Consider the following 11,936-nt stretch of genomic DNA (forward strand, 5'->3'; position numbering starts at 1 on the left):
CTCCCTCGGGACCCACCCCGCGGCGGCTCCGGCTTAACGCCTCGCCCCGCTCTTGCCTTCCCCCTTCCTTGTCCCTGCCATGGGAGCTCCTCGACCGCTGCCGCCGCCCGGATCGCCGCTCGGCTGCGGAAATGCCCGGATGCTCCCACTGCCTGCTGCACCGGCGCACAAATGCGGGAGGAGCGCAAGGATGCGTGTGAGGCGGAGGCGGGGGGGCGCCGGGGTAGCGCGTGAGCCGGGAGCGTGCCGGAAAGGACGCTCCGCCCGAGGGAGAAGGGCGGTGCACGCGCCCACCCTCGAGGGAGCTACAGTAGAGTGGGAGGGTAAATCCCTCCTCCAGCTGCTGGGCTCTTAGCTCAGTCCCGCTTCCCCGCCCCGCGTTTGCGCGTGCGCGCGCAGTGGTTTCCAGGGCAATTGCGCGCGCCGCGTGGACCCTGGTCCCGGGATTGCGCGCGCAGACGTGCGGGAGTTCCCTCGGAGCCTCCCGGCTGCGGCCAGTGGGGGCGGGGCACGCAGCCGTCCTTCTCTGGGGACACGCCTGGGTTCTGTCGTACGCTCCCGAGTACACTGTGAGATGGTCCGGGCAGTTGACCTCAGGAGGACGCCAGTCACCGGGAAATTCCACCTCGGAAAATCTTAGATCCCGTAGGGCTATTTGACAGTACCAAGCGTAAGGTATTTAATTTTACGTAAACAATAAAGACATCTTGCAACTACTTGGAGAAGCCATACTCCCCTGACAGCAGATTATTTTGCTCCCACCTTTTGTCATGGATGTTCTAGATAGCGAAAGGGCCCCCTAGAGACAGGTGACTGCTCTAGACTCTTTTCCACGCGTGATGTCACGGAATCGCAGAATCGTCTGATTTTTCCAGACTATACGCTAAACTTTCAGTGAGGATACAGGACTCAGATCCCTGCTCCAGGTAAATCCATCACCAATTTTTGAATCTATACTGCGTATAAGTCACTAGGGCAAGGGAACAGAAAGGATTCCAAAACACAGCTATCTAAAAAAAAAACCAGGCAGGACGCCAAAAGTGTTGTGATTGAGACACAAAAGTCTATGCGCCACTGAGAAGGAAGAATGCTTTTGACTAAGGAGATGGATGGGTGAAGTGTAATGGAGACGATGACGTAAACTCGGAGTAAAATTCTGGCAGTTTGAGACAGACAAGAAACTCTGCATTCAAATAGAGAAAATAGCATGAGCTGAGGCTTAGAGGTATAAAATGACAAGATGTGTTAGGGAACAAAGATTAGATTAATGTTTGGAGGAGATGATATATAGGGTGGGGAAAGGAGAAGATACTTCGCAAGGAAAAGGTATCCAAGAGGTAGCTTGTGGCCTGCCTGAATAAGAGTCTTGAATGCTCCCTTAAGAAGCTTGGGTTTCATTCTGCATGCAGTGGAGACTCCATCATACGTTTCCGAGCAGAAACTTCTACAGAGCTCCTTCAGGAAGATGACTTTGTAGCACTGTGAAGGATAATTAGAAGGGTGGGGAGATAGGAGGCAAAGGCCTGGCAGAGTTTGGTAGTATGTTTGATGGAGAAAAAAAGAAGGAGGAGTCAAAGATAATTCTCAACAACCGGGGATCTTTTCCTTTTCCTTTCTGTTTAGTGCCATAATTTACCCCCAGTCACCCAGACTAGAAACGCAGAGCCACTTTTGACTCCTTCCTCTCCTGCCCAAACCTAAGGGTCCCTTATCAAGATCCCTAACTCATGACCCTGAGCATTCCCTTCCCTCCACAGCCACCCCTCCCCCCGCCCCGCGCCGTTATTTACTTTCATTTCAGCCCCCATCATTTCTCATTTAATTACCATAATGGCTTCCTAACTAGTCTGACTGCCTTCCATCTCTGCTCTCCAACACACTGCAGCCAGAGAAACCTTTTTAAAGGAAAAAATTCCTCCACTTAAAATCTCTACTCCTTACAGGTTGAAGTCTAAACTCCTTAGTTTGGCTGATAAACCCATTCATTCTGGCTTCTGGGGAATCTTCCTGTTTTATCTCAGGATGTTCCCTCATATCCACCATTCTCCAGCCTCACTGAGCTATCTGCCGTTTCCAGAACATACTATGTTGTTTTATGCTTCCTTGTCTTGGTTCATGCTTTCTGCTCTGTCTGGAATGCTCTTCCTCCCCTTATTGACCCGATAAACCACAGTTTAGTTTAAAAGTCACCTATTCAGTAAAGCCTTCCTTATCTACCCCCAAATACCTTGAGGCGTCCTCCTCTTGAAACACACATATCACTTATTGTTTTGTGTCTGTTTCTGTCACTAGAGTCTTATGTTTTAAGTCAGGATCAGTAGCTTATTTTCTGTTTCCCACCACCTGAATCATAGCACAGTTGGCCCTTGAACAATGCAGGGATTAGGTAAATGGAGCCCCATGTTGTGCATGAAGTATCATGAAGGCAAATATTGGTGCTGTGTCTTGGTACTAGCAACTGAAAAGCATGCCACATATCAAATAAATTTGGGAGAATATATATATATATATATATATATATATATACACACATATATATACAGCAAATATCAGTAAAAATTGGTGTAAAGCAAGCCGAATTAAATACAACAGATTTAAATAAATTTATAAGAAGGTTTAGGGGCACCTGGATGGATCAGTCAGTTAAGCATCTGCCTTCTGCTCAGGTCATGATCCCAGGGTCCTGGGATTGAGCCCTACATCAGGCTCCCTGCTCAGCGGGGAGTCTGCTTCTCCCTCTGCCACTTCTCCCCAACTCGTGTTCTCTCTTGCTTGCTCGTGCTCTCTCTCAAATAAATAACTAACATCTTAAAAAAAAAAAGAAAAGAAGGTATAGTACATGTAGACAAACATTTCAGTAAAAACTGGAACAAAACATACAGCAAAATAATACTGTCAATAGCATTATAACTCGCTGTTATTTAAAACATTTCACAATTGGCTCTAGTTTTACAGCATTCCATGAAGTTTTGAGCCATTACACAGTCGTAAAATTGTAAGCCTCTTCCTTCTTCCTTTTGGTATCAACTCAAAATCTGGAGCCTGCATCTACTTGTTCCTCTTTTCCCTTCTGAGTCCTTTACATGACTTTTTTTTTTAAGATTTTATTTATCTCTTTGAGAGAGAAAGAGCACGAGCTGGGTGGAGGGGCAAAGGGAGAGGGAGAGCAGGGAACCCAACACAAGCTCAGGATCCTAAGATCATGTCCTGAGCCAAAGGCTTGACTGAGTCACTGACGTGCCTCCGTTTTTATTTTTGTTTTTTAAGATTTATTTATTTAGGGTGCCCAGTGGCTCAGCCGGTTAAACGTCTGACTTCTGCTCAGGTCATGATCCCAGGCGTCCTGGGATCGAGCCCCATATTGGGCTCCCTGCTTGTCTGGGAGTCTGTATCTCTCTCTCCTTTCACCACTCCCCATGTTCATGCTCTCTCTCACATGTGTGTGCTTGCTCTCTGTCTCTCTCTCTCTATTTATTTATTTATTTATTTGAGAGAGAGCAGGTGTGCACGAGCAGGGAAGAGGGGAAGAGGGGGAGGGAGAGAGAGAATCTCAAGCAGACTCTGCACGGACCATGGAACACGATGCCAACTCAATCCCAGGACCTGAGATCATGACCTGAGCCAAAATCAAGAGCCGATCACTTAACTGACTGAGCCACCCAGGTGCCCCTAAATGACTTCTTGATAGCAACATCTCAGGTTAGCAACTGGCAGGTTAATTCTCCTAGCATTACAGCTGAGCCTTTTCTTGTCTCTCTGACCAACCAAAACTCCTTCCAGACTAATATGGCATGTTTCCTTAGTAGCCCACCCAACCACATTTTAACTGTCCACAATTCATTTCTTCCTCATTCATCCAACCTTCTGTGAAGACCTAAAAATAAAGTAGGAATTTTTTTTCTTCTGATCTGGAAGTGATTTTCTTCTAAAAAGTAGAAAAGTATCACCAACAGAACATACTAATAAAACTATAAAGTATGATTTCTCACATCCACAAGTTTTAATTGTAACAAATGTTGTGCCTTTGGGATTGGGCTTAATGGAACACTGGATGACAGAGGGACTTAGTTTCCCAGCAGTAATCACATACTCCTCTGTGCTAGTTATCTATTACTGTGTAACAAATTACCGCTAGAAGCAGTGGCTAACTTCAAAAAAAAAAAAAAAAAAAACCACACCCACACCCACAGAGTTTCTGCGCATCAGGAATTCAGTAGTGGCTTAGTTTAGGGTTCTAGTTCAAAGTCTCTCAAAATTTCAGCTAGGCATGGGGTACCTGGGTGGCTCAGTGAGTTAAAGCCCTGCCTTTGGCTCAGGTCATGATATCAGGATCCTGGGATCAAGCCCCGCATCAGGTTCTCTGCTCAGCAGGGAGAGAACCGGCCTCTCTGCCTACTTGTGATCTGTCAAATAAATAAATAAAAATCTTTAAAAAAAAATTTTCAGCTAGGCACTAAAGAAACTAGACACAAAAGACCACATATTGCATGATTCCATTTAGATTAAGTTTTCTGAAAAGGCAAATACATAGACACAGAAAATACATTAGCAGATGCCTGGGGCTGGTAGTGGAAAGGGAAGTAACTGCTAATGGGCATGGCGTTTCTTTTGGCATGATGGAAATATTCTAAATTTAGATTGTGGTCATAATTGCACATGTCTGCAAATTTACTAGAAATCATTGAATTATACACTTAAAATTATTGAATTTTATGGTAACTAAACTATAACCTCAAAAAAAAAAAATCTATCTTAAAAAGGAGTGTCAGCCAGAGCTACAGTCACCTGGAAGCTGGACTGAAACAAAAAGACCTTCTTCCAAGATAGCACACTGTCGTGGCTGGCAAGTTGATCCTAGTGGCCGGTTGGAGGCCTCAGTTCCCCACTATGTGGTCCTCTCCATAGAGGTGCATGAGTGCACTCAAGACATAGCAATTGGCTTCCCCAAGAATAAGTAATCCAAGGGAGAGAGCAAGGTGGAAACTGCAATATCTTTTATAACCTAGCCTCAGAAGTCACACATCACTACTTCTACCACGTTTTGCTGGATACACAGGCTAGCCATGATTTAGGGAGAATATTTCCCAGGAGAGTGAGTCCCAGGGAATGAGAATCACTGGGAGACTTCTTGGAGAATTAACTGCCACACCACAGAACTGAAAGATTTTATCTACAAGCATCAAAGGGCATCATCTCTGTCATTCTTATTCCTACCTACAGAGATCACTGGAATTTCTACTCAAACATCTAGAGTGCCATAATGCTAATCTCCGATATATCTGTTGTTATCAGTTCTTTAATGGTGAACTAGCTATATGTTTTCAATACTGAATTTCCCAAGTGAGTACATTTATTTTTTTCAGGGATCTAATACCCATGTTTTTGTTTATGCATTTGTTTTATTTCTTAGATTCCACATATGAGTGAGATTGTATGGTGTAAGTGTGATGCTTTCTGTTTCTAATACCCATGTTTCTGAATGTTTCCTCTAGTTGTGGAGACCTTATAATTATCTAACAGATGTCTAGCACTTTAAGCTGTTGCTTTCTTCAGTTGTTAGCAGTTACTACAGGGACCTATAGCCTTGAAATAGGCACTCTGACTCCCTATTACCAGTTCCTTTTGCAAAGTCTATTACACTAAACCTGAAATGGATGCAATAGCAATGCCTTCACTGCCTTTTTTTTTTAATTTTTGTAAGATATATTTACTTATTTTAGAGAAAGAGAAAGAGCATGGAGGGGGAGAGAGAGACAATCTCAAGCAGACTGTTCGGAGAGCACAGAGCCCAACATGGGATTCGATCTCACAACCCAAGAGGTCATGACCTGATCTGAAACCGAGAATCAGATGCGCGACAAACTGAGCCACCCAGGCACCCCTGCCTTTAATTGCTTTTGAGTCATGAGTTATTGCGGTAATGTATTTTAATCTAAAATATCAAGGGAATGATGTTATTTCAGTCATCTATTGCCATGTAACAAACTACTCTGAGACTTAGTGGCTTAAAACAATAATGATTTATCATTTCTTATGCTCTGTGCATTGGATTGAGACTTCTGCTGGTTTCACTCAGGCTCACTCATGAGGTTGCATTCAGCTGAAGGGGTCACCTGGGGTAAAAGGTACAAGGTGGCATAATGGCTGGGAGTTGATGCTAATTGTTAGCTGGAGTGCCTTGGTTTCCCTTCATGTGGCCTCTCATCCTCCATAGGCTAGACAGACTTCCATACCGGTCTTAGGCCCACACAAACAGCTACTTCCACCATGTTCCTTGGTCAAAACAAGTCACATGGTCATCATGATTCAAGAGATAAAGGAAATAAATTCCATCTTTCAATGGGAGGAACAGAAAAGTCACAATGGCCAAGGATATAGAAGGAATTGTAGCCGTCTTTGCAAACAGTCTTTATCACAGATCCAGACTCTACCTCTGATCATCTCCATGGCCACCAATTTATTATTTTTGCTTTGTTTGAATTAGGACTGCACTTATAGGATGAAAATTTTTATATATTTTCTATGATGTTTGCAATGTTGTGGTTTATAAGAAATATATATTTGGTCTTCATCTGCAGTTCTCGGCTCACAGCTCCCCAAATCCTTGGAATTTCCTAGGTACTGAAAGGGATAAAAAGTATCTTTTGTTATGTTAAGGAGGTGACTTTTGAACCCCACCTAAGGATGGGGACCAATTGCCAAGGAAACCAAGCCTGTGATTAGAGCATTGGAAAGTTCAGTCCTACCCCTCCCCCTACCCTACCTCCAGGAACAGGGGAGGGGCTTGAGATTGGATCAGCCTATGGCCAATGACTTAGTCAATCACAACTATTAATGAAGCTTCCATAAAAAACTCAAAGAAAGCAGATTCCTGGTCCTTTTCTGGAGAGCTCCCAAGCTTGGGGAATCAGAACACTTCCGAGTACCATCAAGCTGCCCCCCACCCAGCTCCACAACAACAGGTGCACTCTTATTTGTAACCTTGCCCTATGTATCTCTTCATCTAAGGGTTGATTTGTATCTTTTGTCATATCCTTTAATAAACTGGAAATGTAAATATTTCCCTGAATTCTGTGAGTCCCTCTAACAAGTTAATCTGACCTAAGGAGGAAGTCAGTGGAATCTTTAATCAGTAGCCGGTTGGTTGAGAAGCACAGGGAACAGCCTGGGGCTTGCAACTGGCATCTGAAGTCGGGAGAGAAGGGCAGTCTTTCAGGACAACCCTTAACCTGTAGGTAGAATCTGATACTATCTCTGGGTACATAGTATAAGAATAGTATAAGAATGAAGTTGAATTCTTAGATGCCCCGCTGGTGTCTGAGAACTGCTTGATGTTGGCAAGGTGGGGCATTGGAATTGAATCCAGGAACCCTAAAAGAATGTCTTTCTCTGCTAGAGCCTGCATCAAATTACTGTCTTCTTGGTGACTGCTACTTAGAATCTTAGCTATTTAACTCACACCTTAAGCTTTTTAGCTTTTTGTCTCTAATATGGAGATGCTGAACAGAGGGCAATTTTTAAACACTTTTTTTGAGGAAGCAGAAATGAATCTTCCAAGCAGATGAATAAGATAAGTTTTGATCTAGTTGGATTCTTTTGTTGCTAGGATCTGAGAAGATTGATCATCTTAGAAGAGTTGTAGCAAATGGCTCCTATCTTTGCAAGCACTATTTATGATCGTATTATGAAAAGTAAGATGCTCTACAAATATAAGTGATTTTCTTAAATACCAATGTTTAGTGGTTTCATAAACATTGAAGTGAGAGCCTAAGGGGGAACTGATTTTTTAAAAAAATATTTTGTCACTCTAAATAATGATTATGTGGAGTAGATTAGATATGACATGAACTGAACCCTGCTTGTTTTTCCATCTTCATCTTTCAGTATTCCTGACCTTTAAATACGGTGCAACTACACTGAAGTGCTAGTAATTCCTCTGATCGTTCGGCTTCTGGAAACTTGTTGCTTCCCCTACGTAGGATTTCCCTTACCACCATCACCACCACCGCTACCACGCCTTCTGCCTGACTAATTTCTACTCTTTCTTAAAAGTTCAGTTCAAAAGCCCCCATCTCTCGAGAGGTTTGCTCACTGTGAATTAGATCCCAGTTAGGCATTCTTACAGGTATTTCCTTCCCACATTTGTCTGGAGGACAGGGACTCTGTCTTGATGACAGTTGATTGCCTTCTCCCTTAACTGCTCTCTCCTCATTAGAATCTCCAGCTTGTAGCTGGGATACAGATGCCTAGAACAAAGACATTTCTCAGCCGTGTGTTACTCTTTGTTCATGTTGCTAAGTTCTGACAAATGAGATGTTAGCAGAAGATGGAATGCATAGCCGTTTTTGGAAATTTTTTTAAAAAACTAGCTATTAGGGGCACCTGGGTGGCTCAGTGGGTTAAAGCCTCTGCCTTCAGCTCAGGTCATGACCCCAGGGTCCTGGGATTGGGACCCCGGCTCTCTGCTTGGCGGGGAGCCTGCTTCCTCCTCTCTCTCTCTGCCTGCCTCTCTGCCTGCTTATGATCTCTGTCTGTCAAGTAAATAAATAAAATCTTTAAAAGAAAAAGTAGCTATCATACTCTTTATGCCTCATCCTTCCTCGATCCTATTTCTCTAAAATATAGATGTGATGGCTGGAGCAACATCTTAGAACACAAGGATGGAACTCATTCTTAGGGATGCCACAGTACAAAGTTGGAAGCTTTCCACTAAGTCCCAGAATCATGAAGTGTCCTTACCGACGTCTACATCTAGATTTTTACATGAAAGAGAAATAAATTTCTGACTTGTTTAAGCCACCATTTTTTGTGTCTTTGTTAGAATTGTTCCTAATCCTAATTCATTTTTAGCTTCCTTTTTTTTTTTTTTTTTAATTTCTAAAGACTGGCAAAGTGCCTGGAACAGGGTAGGAACTCAAGAAATGTTTATTAAGCCAAGTAGTTATTAACTGTATTGGGAGTACATAATGTAAATTGAGTTAGTAAAAATCACAAATATTTTAGAACTCACATACCTTCCCAGGGCCTCAGAAAACAAAATTCTGCTTCCTCTGGGAAGTGGCAGATGGTAGTTATGGAGATAGAAGGCTAGTGGCATTAAGATGAGAGATAAGAACTAAACAATAGTTGGAATTAGTTATCAAAGCTAGGTATGGCCTACCAAGTAATAAACAGACCATTCTATGCCTCTAGAGAAATGAATTAGTTTTGCTGGCATGGTGCTTGAGAAAAATAAAATTTTAAATAAGGAGTAATAAATTAATCTTGTCCTAGATTCACAAAATAAAATGAACTTCATGTTCTTACTGCTGAGAGATGAAGCACTGTGGTATTGAGATCACCAAGTACAGTACTCTTAGGCTTGGCTAAGATGGTCAGAGGACTGGACCTCATAACATCACACCCCTAAAGAGATGTGACAGGGGACAGGAATCAATACTTTTGTATGGAGTCCCCCTCCTATAAGAAAAACTTCGTATTTGGGGGCAGAAACGAGAAAGTTCAGGAGGGTCTGGCTCCAATGGTAATGGTAGTGATGGCATGTGTGCACTTGTGTGGGGTGTGCTGACATGGACCGGGTATTAACAAAAAATCCTGAAGTTCTAACTGACTCTCCTTTTAGTCTAGTTCTAGATGTTGCAAGCACATTTGTACAGGCATATTGCTGTGATCACATATGAAGCAAGACTATAAAAAATGTTCAAGATTTATTAAGGTTTTATTGTATTTTTTAAAAAATAGATTGTCAAAAAGAATCACTGTATCAATGGATGACTGGAAAAATAAATTAAAAAATGGATAAATAAATAATTAATCAGCCATAATAAGGAATGAAGTACTGATACATGCTGTAACAAGAGTTATATGCCAGACATGAAGGTTGCATATTGTATGATTCTATTTATACCAAATATCCAGAATATGTAAATTCACAGAGACAGAAAACAGATTAGTGGTTGCCAGGAGCTGGGAATGGAAGAAATGAGTAGTAAGTATTTAATGGGTACTAGGTCTCCTTATGTGGTGATTAAAATGTTTTTTGAACTATATGCCTTTGTTCACTTTTCATTGTTCACATGTTCTATGAATTTCACTTCAATTTAAAAAAGAAAAAGAAACAGCCATACTTTGTGAATTAAAAACAAGCTAGGACAAAGAAAAAAATCTGGAAAGTATTTTAACAGGTCCTGTGTCTAGTTGGTGGAATTATGAACAAGTTTAGTTTTAATCTTCTTGGACATTTGTTTCCAATTTTTCCACAATGAATATATATACATTGGTTTTATACTAAGAAAAAGTATACATAATGATTTTAACTTTTTAAACAAAGAGTGGCCTTTCAAGTCTATGAAGAGGTTAAATTAAGAAACTAGGAAATCATGCTCATGATTAATATGTAATCCATGTCAGGGCACCTGGGTGGCTCAGTGGGTTAGAGCCTTTTCCTTCGGCTCAGGTCATGATCTCAGGGTCCTGGGATCGAGCCCCACATCACTTCTCTGCTCAGCAGAGGGCCTGCTTCCCTTCCTCTCTCTCTGCCTGCCTTTCTGCCTGCTTGTGATCTCTGTCTGTCGAATAAATAAATAAATCTTAAAAAAAAAAACCAGATTTGTTATTAAAAAAATATGTAATCCATGTCAGTTTTCCTATTACAGAATTAGATTTTATATGAGAATATAAGAGATTGGTGGAATATATTTTATTATTTTTAAAATCCAATCATTTGCACGTACTTACATACAAAATTTCAAATATGAATGCAAATGCCATGTCTAAATTTGTTTTAAAATTTCAGTGGGTTTTATACACTGAATAAGTCTACACAGAGTATGTGCTGGGATACCTAGAGGGGTCAGATGCCTACTGGGCCTTTGACCTTGGAGCTGATGATGACTTTCATAACCCTACAACAGCATCAGGAGGTTCAACCCTGAAATCTCACCATCTTTGAAAAGTGGTTGAGGAGCCAGTGGTAGTTCTAAGGCTCATACCTCTTAAACAGTGGGGGCCAGAGATAGATCTACCATATCTATAGTTGCTTATGCCTATTGATTTTTCTTAGCTCACTCCTCTCCCCCAAATACAACCACATATCAATTCAACTTTCTCTTCAAACCCAGCTTAAAAATGAACTCCTGGGTAAAATCTTCCCTCCCCAGTGGTATCAAATAAATTGATCCCACCTTATGATACCACAAATCTTTGTGCCTCCATAATAGGATTTATCACATTATTTCTATTAAACTATACTTTTTGAAAAGTTAAAAAGCACTGTGTCTATGCAAATACAAAATGAAACTGTGCCAAAGATCTTACTCAACTCATTAATGAGGAAACCAGTAAGATGTTAAAACTAGTTCAAATGAGAATTTGACTTACAGATTTATAGTCTCTATCTGACAAAACTTATTTGCATTGCTATGCCCATGAATTCTTTGTATGCTATCCGCACTCTAAAATTTAACTTCTACTTTCATAATTTTAAAATAACCTCAGGGTGCCTGGCCAGTTCAGTTGGTTGAACAAGTGACTCTTGATCCCCAGCTTATAAGTTTGAGCTCCACATTGGGTGTAGAGATTACTTAAAAATAAAATCTTGGGGCGCCTGGGTGACTCAGTGAGTTAAGCCTCTGCCTTCAGCTCAGGTCATGGTCTCAGGGTCCTGGGATCGAGCCCCTCATTGGGCTCTCTCCTCAGCAGGGAGCCTGCTTCCCCTCTCTCTGCCTGCCTCTCTGCCTACTTGTGATCTCTGTCTGTCAAATAAATAAAATCTTTAAAAATATAAAAATAAAATCTTATTTTTTTATTTATTATTTTTTAAGATTTTATTTATTTATTTGACACAGAGAGAGAGAGAGTGATAAAGGAAATATAAGCAGAAGAAGCCAGAGAGGGAGAAGCAGGCTTCCCGCTGAGCAGGGAGCCTGATGTGGGGC

The sequence above is a fragment of the Martes martes genome (assembly GCF_963455335.1).
Source record: "Martes martes genome assembly, chromosome: 7".
Classification (NCBI taxonomy): Eukaryota; Metazoa; Chordata; class Mammalia; order Carnivora; family Mustelidae; genus Martes; species Martes martes.